Raw genomic sequence first — 19,916 nt, 5'->3', positions numbered from 1 at the left:
TTTATTTTATAACAAATCAGGGGCCAAATCACCGCAGTCGAAATCGAGTACTTCGTCTTCGTAATGTAGCTTACGCGGATCACCGCAGTCGTTATCGAATTGTTTCTACTCGAAGTTGAACACGATAGGTAGCATGCTATCGAAAACGAAGTATGTAGTGATTTTTGAGCAGAAAAGGGGTAAACAAAAAGAAACAAGTTGGTGAAAATGTAATTATTATTCCATTTTGGCAAAATACATTTAAGAAAATATAATATTACTTGCATTTAGGGAATCGGATCAAAGAAAGGAATGCTCAGTAGCCGCTTCAAAAAAACTTATTTTTTCAAGAACATATTTAAAAGCTTCTATTGACATATGAAAACGTTTTTTAAATCTATGGATGTTAAAAACACAATTTACTCTTACTCTCCTTCAGGCAATGCTAAAGGGCTGCTTTTGTCACGAATATTTTTCCTTATTAATGCCACTTTGTACTCATCGTCTGAATCCGAAAACGAGGAAAAAAACAATACTTGGATTCATAATATATTTTTACACATATATTTTAACACACAAAAACAATATAAATATCTCAGAAATAACATAATTTGATAACAAAACATTATTTTGAAATTCTACTCTCTTTCAATTTCTTATTACCATATGTTTACAGCAATGTAAAAAAAAGTAGTAGACCAAATAAATTACGATCGAATGCGGTGATCCAAAAATTTAATGCGATCGAAATGTTTCTCTATACGAAACAGAACTCGATGACGAATGCGGTGATTTGGCCCCAGGGACTTTAAATTTTAACTCAGTGGATCCAACATAAATTTCCTTCATGGGTCCTTGAACCTCATCATATCAGACATATCCTTGGGCAAGCAAATAAAGCAAAAAAGCAATAAAAATGTCTATGTGTTTACCCAACCCAACAACGATAGCTCCCATTCCAAAGACATGCCATGTAATTTAAGTACACATTCGAATATTGACACAGGACTATGTTGTCAAGAGAAAAATATACAAGGACGCACGACAAGGACTAGACGACTAATGAAAATGAAGCCACAAAAGCCAAATAAAAGAAAGACGGGGAGGAGTAGAAGGACCAACCACTCATTCCCCTTCTATATTAGACATCCCTATAGCTCAGCACAGTTATCCCCCCACTGAAGGGGATAAGTAATAGTGAGAGGCGTTACAAAGAGAAATGAATTCTTTATACTCTCAGTGGCAACAAACGGAACTTTGTGTTACAAAAGTAGCATTCTACGCTAATTCTCAACATCATGTTATGAAATTGTTCATTTTTTTTTTTCTTTTCTCCGAAGAAGGATAAATGCGTTATGCCTCGAATGAACTCTATAGAAGAAATGCTTACTGTATTTTCCCCTAGCCACGCAAAAAATCTACGACCTTTTGCCTAGTTAATGGAGAGGGGGGAAGCGTACGTGCATTAACTTGATTCCGGTCACGTGTCCCACCATACTACAATCGGCTCTAAGAAAACAAAGGAAAACCATCGAATTTCTTTTTTTCTCAGTTGAATTCCGCATATCCTTTGACAATTTATCCTTTGGTAAATAATCGAAGTATTATAACCACCACCATTTATCCTGCTTACATTTATTCGTGTGCTGACATCGTTGGGTTTTGTGCACGTGTTTCATTAATACTGAACGGATACAAAATACCGGAACTCGCTAAAAGCAAAAAACAAAAACGAAAACATAGCGGAAGTAAGCGAAACCATAAAAAGCCGAGAAAATTGATGTGAGGGAGTTTTGGTTTTAGTTTACCGTCGGCTTAGACGGGGCGGCCTTAAGGATTTGTAAACGCAATGAAACATTAAACCTCTGGGAAAATCAATATTTCTACCCTCCTCTCTAAAGGAAATTTCGGTGCCCAAGGGAGGTGCAAAGGGCAAGGTAGGTAAACATGGCAGCCATTGTTGCGCAGTAAAATATGACATTGGCAATAGAAACGGAGACCAGTTTCTTATCTCTACATCAGTTCCTCTTCTCTGGGATTTTTGCGCTCTCACTCCCTCTCACACTCTTTAATATGACAGTAATATGCTACTCAGAGATAATTGTGAAAAGAGCAGAGAGAGAGAGAGAGTACCAAAATTGGAGACTATTTCGTTGTTGTTTTGTTGTAAAATTGTGATAGAAACTTTTGTGTATAACAATTTCACAAAAAATACCTTAAGTGAAGTAAAGGTTCTTCTGCCATGAGAAGTAAAATCGATTTATATGGGTGCTTGTATCAGGATATGAATCGATGATATATGCATCCATTTTTTCATTATCTTGTCAAGTTTTAATGATGTTGAAAATTTGTGTAGAAAGTTTATTGGAATCAATTCACACGTGGAATGTCACAGAAAATAGACAAAAATTTCTATAGCTCTCGTGTACAGATAAAAACAGTTTAGAAACAAGAAAATAAAATTCTTTTCAAAATAAATCAAGTTTAAAAACAAGTATATACGGCCGTAAGTTCGGCCAGGCCGAATCTTATGTATCCTCCACCATGGATTGCATAGAAACTTGTACTAAAGACTGTCATCCACAATCGAATTACTTGTGTTGCGGTAACACTTGCCGATGGCAAGCTATCTTAAAACTTCTTAACACCGTCTTCTCAATTGTAAGTTAGTTCATACGGGGTATATATTACACAAAAAAGACCGATTAAATGCGTATATAATTCAGTTTGACAAAATTTTCTATAGAATAAAATTGTGACAAAATTTTCTATAGAAATAAAATTTTGACAAAATTGTCTATAGAAATAAAATTTTGACAAAATTTTCTATAGAATTAAAACTTTGACAAAATTTTCTATAGAAATAAAATTTTGACAAAATTTTCTATAGAAATAAAATTTTGACAAAATTTTCTATAGCAATAAAATTTTGACAAAATTTCGATAGCGATAAAATTTTGACAAAATTTTCTATAGAAATAAAATTTTGACAAAATTTTCTATAGAAAAAAAAAATTTCGTTTTGTTTGTTATTGTTGGCTTCTCTCAAATTTTGACAAAATTTTCTATAGAAATAAAATTTTGACAAAATTTTCTATAGCAATAAAATTTTGACAAAATTTTCTATAGAAATAAAATTTTGACAAAATTTTGTGTTGCAATAAAATTTTGACAAAATTTTCTATAGAAATAAAATTTTGGAAGATTTTTTCTGGGGATCGGCTATATATAACTATAGATCGATATGGACCAAGTTTGGCATGGTTGCTAGCGGCCTTATACTAGCGCAATGTACCAAATTTCACAACGTACCAAATTTCAACCGGATCGGATGAATTTTGCTCCTCCAAGAGCTCCGAAAATCAAATCTGGGGATCGGTTTAAATGGGGGCTACACAGAATTGTTGACCGATATGGACCATGGGTGTTAGAGACCATATGCTAACACCACGTACCAAATTTCAACCAAATCGGATGAATTTTTCTCATCCACGAGGCTCCGGAGGTCAAATCTGGGGATCGGTTTATATGGGGGCTATGTATAATTATGGACCGATGTGGAACAAAGTTTGCATGGGTGTTAGATACCATATACTGACACCATGTACTAAATTTCAGCCGAATCGGACGAATTTTTCTCATCCACGAGGCTCCGGAGGTCAAATCTAGGGATTGGTTTATATGGGGGCTATATATAATTATGGACCGATGTAGACCAATTTTTGCATGGTTGTTAGAGAGACTATATACTAACGCCATGTTGGTACATGGCCAGATCGGGTGAATTTTGCTCTTCCAAGGGGCTTCGGAGGTCAAATCTGGGGATCGGTTTATATGGGGGCTATATATAATTATGGACCGATGTAGACCAATTTTTGCATGGTTGTTAGAGACTATATACTAACGCCATGTACCAAATTTCAGCCGGATCGGATGAAATTTGTTTCTCTTAGAGGCTCCGCAAGCCAAATCTGGGGATCGGTTTATATGGGAGCTATATATAATTATGGATCGATGTGAAATAATTTTTGCATGGTTGTTAGATACCATATACTAACACCATGTACTAAATTTCAACCAAATCGGATGAATTTTTCTCATCCACGAGGCTCCGGAGGTCAAATCTGGGGATCGGTTTATATGGGGGCTATATATAATTATGGGCCGATGTGGACCAATTTTTCATGGTCATTAGAGACCATATACTTACACCATATACCAAATTTCAGCCGGATTGGATGAAATATGCTTCTCTTAGAGGCTCCGCAAGCCAAATCATTATGGGGGCTATACGTAAAAGTGGTCCGATATGGCCCATTTGCAATACCATCCGACCCACATCAATAACAACTATTTGTGCCAAGTTTCAAGTTGATAGCTTGTTTCGTTCGGAAGTTAGCGTGATTTCAATAGAGGGACGGACGGACGCACATGCTTAGATCGACTCAGAATTTCACCAGGACCCAGAATATATATACACTAATAGAAAAAATGGCGTTCCACAATCGTGAATGGACGGTGACAAAATGAAACGGAAACGTTCACAAAAAATCAAAACGGAATGTTCACGATTTCGTCCACGAGCGTTCACGATTTGATGAACGGCATTTTTTGCTTTTGGCCATGAAAAGTCTTCAAATAATCGCTAGACGTTGTTATGACAACTCCGTCGGTGGTGCAATGTGCTAAGGCAACTGTTAAATGGTATGGTGCAGACAACACAGATTCGAGTCACGGTACCGGATTTTTTTTTTAATTTTGTTTCTAAATTCGTAACATTTTTCGGTAGAAATGAAGCGAGGAACCTTCTTTTTAAGCCCATTGAGTCCTGTGGGAATGTTCCTGGTCTGCGGTCGAAATGTTTCTCTGCCCTAGGCTCAATACTCTTTCCAGTCTATTTTTTTATGCATCGAAGAGCTCTTGCACTTTTATGAAGCTTGACTTTAGTCCAAGCTCATTTTTCAATATGTGTTGCATCCGTGATATGTTCAGCTCACGAGGAAAGGAAGCGACGAACCTCTTTTTTAAATCATTCTTAGCTGAACTTCCTTCTTAAGTCATTCTTAGTCCTGTTGGATTGTCCCTGGTCTACGGCCGAAATTTCTGCCTAGGTCTTACTGCAAGTTGGGAAAAATCGCTTCTGTAACATATACCCCAAACACATTTTGCTTCAAGCATATATATTTTCAAAATACTGTTTGTATTATTCAAACATATTATGGTTCACCTTAGGGCATACACTGGTAGAAAAAAATTTTAATGAAATTTTCTTTGTGTTGATATATTTTTAAGGCGCCAATTGGTTACTTCCGTTATTTTACTTGCAGCATACTCTCTTTCTAAACACATATATGCTTATAGGCTATTTCTAAATTAATATATGTTTGCATCTAAGCATATTATATTTACAAACATTTTATGTCCCAAACATAATATGTTCTAACATATTAACATATATGTCCCAAACATGTTATGCTTGTTTATGAACATTATATGCTTGCACTTAAAAATATTGTGTTAAAAAATTTGAGTTCCAAACATATAATTTTTACACCCGTGTAGGCTATAGAGTTCTAGTGGCCAATCGAATGTGTACATTTTCAGCTGATTTCTTTGGCATGAAAATCCGATCATCCTTCTTGGCACTCTCTTTCGTTTTTTAGCTCTTGCATTTCAATGACTTTAGTCTAAGCTCATTTTTCAATATGTGTTGTATCCGTTCTCACGATATGTTCAGCGCACAAGCAAGTTTTTTACGACTGTGGATTTCGATTAAATCTGGCCTTTACTTTTATTTTTTGTCCACTTTGTGGGCCTGATACAACTCTGTCATTATCGCGGTAACCACCATGGGGCCAACTCGATAAAAATTACAAAAATTCACTTACAGCTTTCTTATGTGGAACACATGCTGTATATAATGTCAGAAGCGATCATATGAATTTTCAGATCGATCCGTCCACTGGCTCACCAAATGTAACCGTCAATATTTTTATGGATTTCTTCTCGAATAACTTTATTTCGGAATACAATAGATCAAAATGCTTTTGTAAGCTTGTACACAATCGAATGAAGTGTCATTGGAATAAATCTGTTTACTGTCAGACGAGATGGTTAGAAACCATAGCAACATGAAGATGGAGACAATACATATCAGCCACACTCTTGGAGCTATATTCAAATACGAAGCTATGATTAGTTTCCAAAATATCACTAGTTTTCAAATTTCAGACAAAAATTTTAGCACCAATGGAACGTCATCGCATAAAATCGTCTAAAAAAATGGAATTGTTTCACCATTGCTTATGGCATTTGTTAGTTTCATGGTTACTTGTTATTGAGAAATTTTACTTTATTACATCTGCAACTGGTCCATTGCCAGTTACTGTCATGGATGTTGTTCAGAACCGCTGCATTGTATTTTATGCTTTAGCCACCCGCCAAAGAAGATGCGATTGTTGGCAACTGATTAGCTCATGTTAAACTATGTGCAGGACTGTGCACCACTTCCAAGAAAATTCAAGGAACTTCAACAACTTGAGTTGGACTGAAATTTAGATTGTAAAAGCTTCATGAATTAACAGTGGAGCAAATAAAGAAATATTGCAACTAGAGCGCCCTTAAGATTGCATGGTTTTTTTGTATGCAACACGTTCGAGAACCCGATAATTTTTTATAATTATCACACATTTTTACTGGAAGTCGTTCGTTTACACCAAAAGGCCAGCAAAAGAAAGCCGGAGAGAGACTACATTTGACAGTTATCAGATAAAGGAATTGCAAGTGTTTGCTAGAGATTTTTTTCCCCAGTAAACCTTGCAAACCATAGACTACATTGCCAGCTGGTTGCTGATAACAAACAAAGCACATGTTCCGCAACTACAATTGGAAACTCTTTTTTTTTTTTTGTTTTTAATGTTTTAGAAGCTTAAATTTTGAATGTGCAAATAATTCGCGTACTTTTCAGCTACTTTAACTGAAGAGAGTAAAATACACTCTTACTCTCTTGCTAGTTTTAACTGGATATTTTTTCTGAAAAGTACGCGAACAGACTTAATGTAAACAAAGAGACCCAATAAACACAAACGTTTGAAAAATGCTAAATTTCAACAATTTTTCAAACATTTTTTCAAAGGATTAGGGTAATATTCAAGTTGAAAAATCATTGAGAAAATCGCGTTCTCAACAAAAAACAGACATTACCCTCAACAGTGAAATTCAACACATTAGCAATAATATCTCAAGTGTTATCCTCAAATTGAAATGCATCGCTACTCAATAATTTGTCAAACAATTTTCGATGCGAGTCAAATTCAAAATTAACATCGTTGCAAATGCTTTTCAACCTAAATTTGTATGAATGATATCCCCACTTCAAATTGAAAGTCAAAGCCAAAATTCTATGAATTTTGTATAATTTATTCATTTTCATCAAAATAAAATATATAATAATACACTACACTACATAATACACTACAATACCAATTGATAAATAATAATCTTATTAAACATATCAACAAATAAGAACAAAAAAAAAAAAAAACAACAAAACTTTAAATATCTTAAACATTATTAGTAAACACTTTTGTATTGATAATTCGTTTTCCTTCCTTTTGGTGTCATAAAACAGCATTAAAATTTATTAACATGTGGGCAATTTCAAATTAGGAACGTACTGGACCACGTGTTAGAATTGATTTGCAGCAGAACGAATTCACAAAATATCCATTTTAAACTGATAATAGCATATGAATTAAACTGACGATGTGATGCACATTTTCATCCAGAAGTTGTTGATTTCAACAATTTGTTGTTTTTAACAATTTTAATTGGTTGCACTTGTAATGTTTCTGGAAACTTTTTCTTGTCGATAAGCCACTCTTTTTTCATTGGTCAGCTTCTTAATGTTTGCAAGAATGTAGCATCCAAAGATTTTAGTTTTCTGCAAAGAGATTTAAATTTAGTGACTTCTCTAAAGTGTTGATTTAATTTTTCATATTGACGTACCAATTTTTATAAACTATTTGAAGCAATTCCAGTTAATTGTCCACCATTTTTTCATCGGTCAGCTTTTTAATGTTTTCAAGAACGTAGAATCCATAATTTTAGTTTTCTGCAAAGAGATATACATTTAGTGACTTCATTAAAGTTTTATTTAATTTTTTATTTTCACTTACCTCTTTTAATAAACTATTTGGTTATTTGTCTAAAATTTTCCATTTTTTTATTTCTTGCAATTGACCACGAACTTCGTTGCACAAATAAGTATTGAAAACCACATGGTTTTTTCCTTGCATTTTAGGGTAGTGTTTTGTCAAAGTTTTCTCATATTATCTTCAACACCTTTTCAAAGATTTCGTCAACATTTTGGCAAATTGGAAGTAATTCGCAAGCAATTTGAAGGTGTATTGCAGATGAGCTATTTCAAGTCAAGTTGAATTTATATTGAAAATTATATTTACCCTCAAACTGAAAAGTTGTTGCATTTGAAAAACGCTCATCCTGTGTTTATTGGGGAACAACAAACCGATAAGGGTTGCCATATTTTATTAATATCCAAAAAGTTGTACAAATAATCTTGTAATTTCAACGGCACATAACGATGCATATTTTTATACCCTCCACCACAGGATGGGGGGTATATTAACGTTGTCATTCCGTTTGTAACACATCGAAATATTGCTCTAAGACCCCATAAAGTATATATATATTCTGGGTCGTGGTGAAATTCTGAATCGATCTGAGCATGTCCGTCCGTCTGTTGAAATCACGCAAACTTCCGAACGAAACAAGCTATCGACTTGAAACTTGGCACAAGTAGTTGTTATTGATGTAGGTCGGATGGTATTGCAAATGGGCCATATCGGTCCACTTTTACGTATAGCCCCCATATAAACGGACCCCCAAATTTGGCTTGCGAGGCGTCTAAGAGAAGCAAATTTGGTACATGGTGATAGTATATGGTCTCCAACAACCATGCACAAATTGGTCCACATCGGTCCATAATTATATATAGCCCCCATATGAACCGATCGCCCGATTTGGCTTGCGGAGCCTTTAAGAGAAGCAAATTTCATCCGATCCGGCTGAAATTTGGTACATGGTGTAAGTATATGGTCTCTAACAACTATGCAAACATTGGTCCACATCGGTCAATAATTATATATGGCCCCCATACAAACCGATACCCCGATTTGGCTTGCGGAGCCTCTAAGAGAAGCAAATTTCATCCGATCCGGCTGAAATGTTGTACATGGTGTTACTATATGGTCTCTAATGACCATGCAAAAAATGGTCCACATCGGTCCATAATTATATAACAGGTCCCCAAAAGGTTTGTCAAAATTCGTTTTTATTATTCAACATAGTTCCATTCAAGAGCGATACAACGATTATAACGTCCTTCCAATTTTTTGATACCATTTTGGTAGAACTCCTTCGGTTTTGCCTCAAAACAGGCCTCAGTTTCGGCGATCACATCTTCATTGCAGACAAATTTTTTCCCTGCGAACATCCTTTTGAGGTCTGAGAACAAGAAAAAGTCGCTGGGGGCCAAATCTGGACAATACGGTGGGTGAGGAAGCAATTCGAAGCCCAATTCATGAATTTTTGACATCATTCTCAATGACTTGTGGTACGGTGCGTTGTCTTGGTGGAACAACATTTTTTTTCTCCTCATATGGGTCCGTTTTGCCGCGATTTCGATCTTCAAACGCTCCAATAACGCCATATAATAGACACTGTTGATGGTTTTTCCCTTCCCAAGATAATCGATAAAAATTATTCCATGCGCATCCCAAAAAACAGAGGCCATTACTTTGCCAGCGGAATCTTTGAGTCATTCCACGCTTCGGAGACGGTTCACCTGTCGCTGTCCACTCAGCCGACTGTCGATTGGACTCAGGAGTATAGTGATAGAGCCATGTTTCATCCATTGTCACATATCGACGGAAAAACTCGGGTGTATTACGAGTTAACAGCTGCAAACACCCCTCAGAATCATCAACACGTTGTTGTTTTTGGTCAAATGTGAGCTCGCGCGGCACCCATTTTGCACAGAGCTTCCGCATATCCAAATCTTGCTGAATGATATGACCAACATGTTCCTTTGATATGGTACGTAGTGTTAATATATGGTCCCAAACACCCATACAAAAATTAGTAGAAATCGGTCCATAATTATATATAGCCCCCATATAAACCGATCCCCAGATTTGACCTCCAGAGCCCCTTGGAAGAGCAAAATTCATCCGATTCGGTTGAAATTTGGTACGTGATGTTAGTATATGGTATCCAATAGCAATGCAGGAATTGGTTCATATCAGTCCATATTTATATATAGCCCCCATATAAACCGATCGCCAGATTTGACCTACGGTGCCTTTTGCAGAAGCAAAAATAATCCGATCTGGTTGAAATTTGGTACGTGGTGGTAGTATATGATATTTAACAACCATGCAAAAAGTGGTCCATATCAGTCCATATATATAACCCCCATATAAACCGATCTGAGATTTGGTTTTGGAGCCTCTTGGAGGAGCAAATTTCATCCGAGTCAGTTGAAATTTGGTACATTGTGCTAGTATATGGCCGTTAAATTTGGTCCATATCAAGTTCATAATTGTATATAGCCGCCATATAAGCGACCCCCATATTTCAATTCTGGCTCTCTACGTACCATGTAAAAGTCCATATCGATTCGTAATTATTTGTAGACTTACCTATACATAACTTTTTTGTCTAATATATACCACGTATGGACTAACTCACAATTTAGAAAACGATGTTAAGAAGTTTTAAGATACCACAACCCAAGTAATTCGATTGTCGATGACAGTCTTTCGTAGAAGTTTCTACACAATCCAAGGTGGAGGGTACATAAGATTCGGCCTGGCTGAACTTACGGCCGTATATACTTGTTAAAAATATGACACGTACTCTGTTGAGTAGGCTGAGTTGGATTACCTGTGTTGTGAATAAAAAAGAGATATTGAGGTCAAGGAGTGTTACCCGTAACATTAAGGAGATCACTACCTATGCACGCCACTATTCTGCATTCACGAATGACGCAACAACTTGGGGATTCCGTTAAGGATACAGGCTTCCTAAAATAAGAGAAAGGAGCCGTGGAAAGGTCGAATTAGTCCTGCATTCTCCGCTGGAATGTTTGGCATCATCTGTCAGATGAAGCGAGCAGCTGCCCGGAGCAGCTGCAACAGAAACATGTGAGGTAGTAAGGAAGCGGTGTTTGGTATATTCTCTAAATCGATCCCAATACGCTTTATTCTGATTGGTGGAGGATGCCTGGAGGCTATTAGATCGGAATGTTACCGTTGGTTAGAATTATGGAGAGACGGTTTAATTCCAACGAGGTTTTTGAGGACAACAATGTCAAGTTTGAAATATTACGAAATGGACACTTTACAAATTCCATCGGTGATATTTTTGGCTCCTACAGACAGAGAACTGCCATGGTCCGAAGTTTACCTGATTTTGACCAAAAGAAAATTATTGTTTCTTCGAATTGATAAATGATATTCAGAAGCTGTTAAATGGCTATTGGTAAGAATTATGTGGATACGGTCAGATCCCAAAGAAATTACGGCTTACCTATGCTGGTGAACCCTATATACTGCTACTTGCACCGACACAAGATCTTCTCGTGAATTAGCTTGGCTCAATTCCCGCAGTGATATCAAGTCAGAAATGCAGCGGGATGGGAACTTCTCCCAGTCCGACCGGTGATACGTTTGGGTCCTATGGACAGACAGCATCCTATATCCGATTTCGACCAAAAGCAAACGTATTAGGATTTCAGGATTAAGATATATATCATCGAGATGGCAACTGATATCCCTCTACCTGTGGATTGGATGCAGTTGGTCATTGAGCCATCAATACCAGTATAGTTGTGCTCCCAGAGACAAAAAAACCCGGCTTATTCGATGTTCGTGAAAGGCGATTTCAAGAAAACTCTACATGTTTAAGCCCGCTTAATTGGCACCTTAAAACCGAAACATTCGGGTTAAGCTATATGACTGTTACGGTACGGTTACACAGGGCAAATATTGGCAGAAATCAAAGCAGAATTCTGCTGCCACTAAAGTCATACCAGCGAGCATGGAAAAAGTCTGACATCACTAGTGTAACCTAACCTTAAATATTTTTCCAATTTTCCCACTGTATGTCATTGGTGTTGAATATGATGGTGGCGGAGGAGTTCATCGTTATTCACTTCCCAACTAGACAGCAGAAATCGTGTTGCTTGTAACTACGTCTTGGATTAGTAGGTACACTAGATTACAAAAATAAAAAAACAAGTATAACTTTGACTGTTGTCCTCTCTCTAACCTGACAGCAACAAAGGCCAAAATGAAGGATGCAGTAAAATGTTGCAGCTGCTGTTTCATGCCATAGATTCCAATTCCTAGGTAAATGATCACCAACATAAAATCTACAACTAACACTAAACTCCTGCAGCTTGGTTAGTATTCCAGTGAACGACGAACCACGGAATAGATGTACTTACTCCTCCATTTGTGGGATAGGTAGACATAAAGGCTGCCCAAGATTCGTTGTTGTTGTTATTGTTGTTGTCGTCATTGTTATCATTTCAGTTTAGGGAAACGATTTGACTTAATTTTCTCAAACATTAGACAGACAACTGGAAACGTGTCTCACACCCCACATCATCCAGTCCAGGGCCAGCAGCAGGCACTCATCCAAATACCTCTATGGCAGACTTTCTTCTTCTGGGACTCCATTCTCGGATACCTTTCAACAACGACGACAGCAAGAGTTGGAAAGCAAACACCAACTTCTTCCAGCCTCCATGAAACATTGCAACATTTTGCACTTTGGCTTACAAACGTGATTTGCGATCTTATCAATATGAATTGAAATGAAATAATTTACCAAGTTATGATGAAGTTAATTGTGAGCATTAGTTGGACAGTTGGTCGTTGCTTGGTTGTTTGGCTAGTTAGTTAGTTGGTCGGTTAGTTAACTGTTGCTGCTGCTGCTTTTATTCGATTCGCTCTCCTAACGATTTCTAAATTTTTGGTCTGAATGACTTTTTCTTTTTGTTTCCTCCTTCTCCAGAAGTGAAAATTTAACTGGTTCAAGTAAACATGGAAAATTGTCTTTACACTGTAAGAAAAATACTTAATGGGAATCTAAAACTGGTGCGTTTTATAAATTTCTAAAGGTCGTAGGTTAAAAAGGTTACTTCGATTCAAAGGTTTTGCATTTTGGCTCCTCTAAAATAAAGGTTACTAACATTTGTCATTCAATTTGCAACACATCGAAATATTGATCCCATAAAGTATATTGTGGTTCGTGATGAAATTCTGAGTCAATCTAGCGATGATCGTCCGCTCGTCCATCACGCCAACTTCCCAACAAATCAAGCTATAGACAGGAAACTTGGCACAGTGATGTCCGTCAGATGCTGATGATGTATGTCAGATTACATTGCACAAGGGCCATATCGGATCATTTTTAGGTATAACCCCCATATAAACCGACTCCCAGATTTGACTCCCAAACACGGTTGCCAATCGATACAAAACTAATCTACCAAAATTTTAAGACAATTTTACCACAAAACTACCAAATAGAAAAAATCTTATTTCGCAGTATTTGATCACATATTTTGTGATTATAAAAAATTATATTTCCTCGGATGAAATGTTTTGTCACATTTTTATATGTACAGAAAATATTGTTCAAATTTTATTTCTATAGAAACTTTTGTCAAAATTTTATTTCTATGGAAAATTTGGTCAAAATTTTATTTCTATAGAAACTTTTGTCAAAATTTTATTTCTATAGACAATTTTGTCAAAAATGTATTGCTATAGAGAATTTTATCAACATATTATTTCTATAGAAAATTTTGTCAAAATTGATTTTCTATAGAAAATTTGGTCAAAATTGTGTACCTATAGAAAGTTTTGTAAAAAAAATATTTTTATTGAACATCCCAGCAAAAAAATTTGGAAGTTCTTCCAAAGGCACAACTTTAAAAGCACTTCCAGAAGATGCACTCCCAATGATGTTCTTTATTTTAACTACTCAGGAAGTTCTTTAAATTCAATTTTTTAAAACTTGGCTTTTTCATACTTTTAATGGGTAATTTTACCTTTTTATACCCACCACCATAGAATGGTGATGGGGGTATAATAAGTTTGTCATTCCGTTTGTAACACATCGAAATATCGATTTCCGACCATATAAAGTATATATATTCCGAAAATTTGGCACATATTCGTTTTTTGTTCGCAGGCAGGTCAAGTTCGAAGATGGGCTATAGCGGTCCAAGTTTTGATATAGTCCCCATATAAACGGACCTCCCGGTTTGGGGTCTTGGGCTTATAAAAACCGTAGTTTTATCCAATTTGCCTGAAATTGTAAATCTAGCGGTATTTTAGGACCATAAAAAAGTGTACCGAAAATGGTGCCTATCGGTCCATGTTTTGGTATAGCCCCCATATGGACCGATTTCCCGATTTTGCTTCTTGGGCGTCTAGAAAGTGTATTTTCTATCCAATTTTCCTGGAATTGAAAATCTAGAGGTATTTTAACAACACAAACTGGTGTGTCGAAAATGGAGGGTATCGGTCCATGTTTTGATATAGTCCCCATATAAACCCTCCTCCCGATTTGGGGTCTTGGGCTTATAGAAATCGTAGTTTTTATCCAATTTGCCTGAAATTTGAAATCTAGAGGTATTTTATGACCATAAAGAGGTGTGCCAAAAATGGTGAGTATCGGTCCATGTTTTGGTATAGCCCCCATATAGACCGATCTCCCGATTTTATTTCTTGGGCTTATAGAAACCGCAGTTTTTACTCAATTTACCTGAAATTGCAAATCTAGAGGTATTGTAGGACCACAAATACGTGTGCCAAAAATTGTGAGTATCGGTCCATGTTTTGGTATGGTCCCCATATAAAACGACCTCCCGATTTGGGGTCTTGGGCTTATAGAAACCGTAGTTTTTATCCAATTTGTCTGAAATTGGAAATCTAAAGGTATTTTAGGACCATAAAGAGGTGTGCCAAAAATGGTGAGTATCGGTCCATGTTTTGGTATAGCCCCCATATAGACCGATCTCCCGATTTTACTTCTTGGGCTTATAGAAACCGCAGTTTTTATTCAATTTACCTGAAATTGGAAATCTAGAGGTATTGTAGGACCACAAATACGTGTTCCAAAAATTGTGTCTAAAGTTATTTTAGGACCATAAAGAGGTGTGCCAAAAATTGTGAGTATCGGTCCATGTTTTGGTATGGTCCCCATATAAATCGACCTCTGAAATTGGAAATGTAGAGGTATTTTAGGACCATAAATAGGTGTGGTGGGTATCGGTCCATATTTTGGTATAGCCCCCATATAGACCGATTTCCCGACTTTACTTCTTGGGCTTCTAGAATCCGAAGTTTTTATCCTATTTGCCTGAAATTTTTGGATCATAAAGAGGTGTGCCGAAAACGGTGAGTATCGGTCCATATTTTAGTATAGCCCCCATAAGAACGATCTCCCGATTTAACTCCTTGGGTTTCTAGAAACCGTAGTTTTTATCTGATTTGTCTGAAATTGTAAATATTCTGGTATTTTAGGCTCACAAAAACGTGTATCAGATTAAGTTTTTATCGGTCCATTTGGTAATGCCTCCATATAGACCGCCTTCACTTCTTGAGGGTGTAGAAGGCGCACTGATCATGAAAATTGCTTGAAACTCCATGTAACATTTCCAGACACTTACAAGAGATGTTAATGATTCCTCTAAAACTCAAACAAAAATGATTCTTATAAATCCAGAATCTGATATAGTCCTCATAGGTGAAATCTTTAAATTTAGTGTCCTCAAGTCCTCAAGCCCTCCTGAAATTTAAAAGGAAACCCTAATATTTGGTTCATGGTGGCGGGTATTTAAGATTCGGCCCGGCCGAACTTAGTGCTGTATATACTTGTTTCTATAGAAAATGTTGTTTAATTTTTATTTCTATAGAATATTTATACCCTCCACTATAGGATGGGGGGTATATTAACTTTGTCATTCCATTTGTAACACATCGAAATATTGATCTAAGACCCCATAAAGTATATATATATATATATTCTGGGTCGTAGTGAAATTCTGAGTCGATCTGAGCATGTCCGTCCGTCTGTTGAAATCACGCTAACGAACGAAACAAGCTATCGACTTGAAACTTGGCACAAGTAGTTGTTATTGATGTAGGTCGGATGGTATTGCAAATGGGCCATATCGGTCCACTTTTACGTATAGAGAAGCAAATTTCATCCGATCCGGCAGAAATTTGGTACATCATGTTAGTATATGGTCTCTAATGACCATGCAAAAATTGGTCCATATCGGTCCATAATTTATATAGCCCCCATATAAACCGATCACCAGATTTGACCTCCGGAGCCTCTTGGAAGGCCAAAATTCATCTGATTCAGTTGAATTTTGGTACGTGATGTTAATATATGGCCTCAAACACCCATGGAAAATTGGTCGATATCGGTTCATAATTATATATAGGCCCCATATAAACCGATCACCAGATTTGATCTCCGGAGCATCTTGGAAGAGCAAAATTCTTCCCATTCGGTTGAAATTTGGTACGTGATGTTAGTATATGGTAGCCAACAACCATGCAGGAATTGGTTCCTATCAGTCCATAATTATATATAGCTCCCATATAAACCGATCGCCAGATTTGACCTCCGGTGCCTTTTGGAGAAGCAAAATTCATCCGATCTGGTTGAAATTTGGTAAGTGGTGGTAGTATATGATGTTCAACAACCATACCAAAAGTGGTCCATATCAGTCCATAATCATTTATAGCCCCCATAAAAACCGATGCCGAGATTTGGTTTTAGAGCCTCTTGGAGGAGCAAATTTCATCCAAGTGAGTTGAAATTTGTGGATGACAGTCTTTCGTAGAAGTTTCTACGCAATCCATGGTGGAGGGTACCTAAGATTTGGCCTGGCCGAACTTACGGCCGTATATACTTGTTTTTTTCTAAATTTTATTTCCATTGGAAATTTTGTCTAAGTTTTATTTCTATAGCAAATTTTGTCTAAATTATATTTCTGTAGAAAATGTTATCAAACTTTAGTTGAAGATGAATATTTTGAACAATTTTCCGAATTATCAAGAATTCTACCAATGTACCAAGCAGTAAAAAATCTACCATTTTTGGTAGAATTCTACCAACTGTGGCAACAGATTTTGTCTAAATTTTATTTCTATGTTTCCAAAATTGATTTTCTATAGAACATTTTGTCAAAATTTTATTTCTATAGAAAAAATTGTCAAAATTTTATTCTACTAACCGTACTCCCAAAGCCTCTTGAAAGAGCAAATTTCATCCGATCCAGTTGAAATATGTTACGTGATGTTACTATATGCCTTCTAACAATCATGCGAAAAGTAGTCCATATCGGTTTAAAAATTGTCCCATATTGGTTCATAGCCGATCCGAGGTCTAAAGTTTTTCTGTATACTTTTTCTCTTGTTAACATCTTTTTCTTATTTTCTCTAAGTGTGCGCGATAAACATGACTGATGGTTTTTTCCATGAACTTTAAAGTTTTGTTTTCTTTGCGTGGAATTTTATTTTATTTTTTTGTGTATCCCATTACTGTTAAAATTTGATTAGTTAGCAAAAAATATGATATACGTTTGAAACTAATGGTCCATTAAAGGATTTACTACAAATATATCATTTTTTTCTCTCCAATATTTAGCTGCTTTCTGTGTGCTGAAAAACTGATTTATGATTTTTTTTTGTTTTGGGAAATGGGAAAATTAACGTTTAGTATACCAATATGGACTTGAAGAGATAAAGTCCATTCATTACTGCACCTTAAATGGATGATAGAGTTAGATTTTATTAAAAGGAATTAGCTAACACCAAACATCTGCACTACTATCACTAATTATAGAGGGGGCAATATAATTATGGTTGCGGAGGTCCAGGATGGGGTGTTTTCTATTTGGGCTATTTTAGAGTAAGGTATCAAAATAGACCGGTACGGATACGCTGCTGAAATAAGCCAAGATACGGACAGATTACATTCATGAATTTTGGAATTTTGGATTTTTGGTCTCCTTAGACCGGTAGTCAAACCAAAAAGTGATCATCAGGTAAAAGTGAATGGATTCAAAAATTTTGGTTAGATTTTGTTTGAGAACAAAAAAATGCTGGGGTTCACTTGCCAAACAGGTCAGCTGAAAACTTATACCTTGGACTTGTCAACATAACTGAAGCGCCGCTGATGGTAATGGATTGGGCCGCTATAACGTATTCATAACATATTCATCGAACGTGATCATCAGGTAAAAGTGACGGGATTCAAAAATGTTGGTTAGATTTTGTTTGAGAACAAAAAAAATGCTGGGGTTCACTTGCCAAACAGGTCAGCTGAAAACTTATACCTTGGACTTGCCAACATAACTGAAGCGCCGCTGATGGTAATGGCTTGGGTCGTTATAACGTATTCATAACATATTCATCGAACGTTGGGTCAACATAAATGGCGAATATTATCCTAAAGACAGTATTGAACCCTTGGGCAAAAAATTCGGCCGCCAAGACTCAGCACGCATCAACCAAGAATGGCTTAAAAAGTAGGATTCTCGCTTCATTTCTATCGCACAATGGCCACCAACTCCGGATCCCAATAACAATACCAAAGCGTCGATCATTTCAAGGCGGAAATGGTACAAAATTTCGCAGATACATTTTCCTGCAGCGTATGATGACTTTGACGGCTGTGTGAGGGCCGACATTTATGGCACTACTTTTTTGTATTACATATCAGCCATCGACTCCCTTTGACTTTTTATTACCCAGAAAAAAATGCAATGAAAGTGTTCTTTTTATACCCACCACCATAGAATGGTGACGGGGGTATAATAAGTTTGTCATTCCGTTTGTAACACATCGAAATATCGTTTTCCGACTATATAAAGTATATATATTCTTGATCAGGGGGAAATTCTAAGACGATATAACGATGTCCGTCTGTCCGTCTGTCTGTCTGTCTGTCTGTCTGTCTGTCTGTCTGTTGTAATCACGCTACAGTCTTCAATAATGAAGCAATCGTGCTGAAATTTTGCACAAGCTCGCCTTTTGTCTGCAGGCAGGTCAAGTTCGAAGATGGGCTATATCGGTCCAGGTTTTGATATAGTCCCCATATAAACCGACCTCCCGATTTGGGGTCTTGTGCTTATAGAAATCGTAGTTTTTATCCAATTTGCCTGAAATTGGAAATCTGGAGGTATTTTATGACCATAAAGAGGTGTGCCAAAAATGGTGAGCATCGGTCCACGTTTTGGTATAGCCCCCATATAGACCGATCTCCCGATTTTACTTCATGGGCTTATAGAAACCGCAGTTTTTATTCAATTTACCTGAACTTGGAAATCTAGAGGTATTGTAGGACCACAAATACGTGTGCCAAAAATTGTGAGTATCGGTCCATATTTTGGTATAGCCCCCATATAGACCGATCTCCCGATTTTACTTCTTGAGCTTATAGAAAACGCAGTTTTTATTCAATTTACCTGAAATTGGAAATCTAGAGGTATTGTAGGACCACAAATATGTGTGCCAAAAATTGTGAGTATCGGTCCATATTTTGGTATAGCCCCCATATAGACCGATCTCCCGATTTTACTTCTTGGGCTTATAGAAACCGCAGTTTTTATTCAATTTACCTGAAATTGGAAATCTAGAGGTATTGTAGGACCACAAATACGTGTGCCAAAAATTGTGAGTATCGGTCCATATTTTGGTATAGCCCCCATATAGACCGATCTCCCGATTTGGGGTCTTGGGCTTATAGAAACCGTAGTTTTTATCCAATTTGTCTGAAATTGGAAATCTAGAGGTATTTTAGGACCATAAAGAGGTGTG

General features: G+C 36.6%; 1 protein-coding gene and 1 long non-coding RNA gene across 3 annotated transcripts in view; both read right to left on the bottom strand.

Annotated features, from left to right (window-relative positions):
• The window catches only part of LOC142234949 (uncharacterized), a 234,633-nt gene that overhangs the window by 140,066 nt on the left and 74,651 nt on the right, over window positions 1-19,916 (bottom strand). The window lies entirely within an intron of this gene.
• LOC142237013 (uncharacterized) lies at window positions 7,613-8,345 on the bottom strand. Its single transcript, XR_012722301.1, has 3 exons — window positions 8,157-8,345; window positions 7,987-8,092; window positions 7,613-7,921 (listed from the first exon to the last, which is right to left on the bottom strand). It is a non-coding gene; the product is annotated as an uncharacterized LOC142237013 (long non-coding RNA).

Source organism: Haematobia irritans, chromosome 4 (genome assembly GCF_050003625.1).
Source record: "Haematobia irritans isolate KBUSLIRL chromosome 4, ASM5000362v1, whole genome shotgun sequence".
NCBI lineage: Eukaryota > Metazoa > Arthropoda > Insecta > Diptera > Muscidae > Haematobia > Haematobia irritans.
This window is presented reverse-complemented; position numbering and strand designations above follow the sequence as displayed.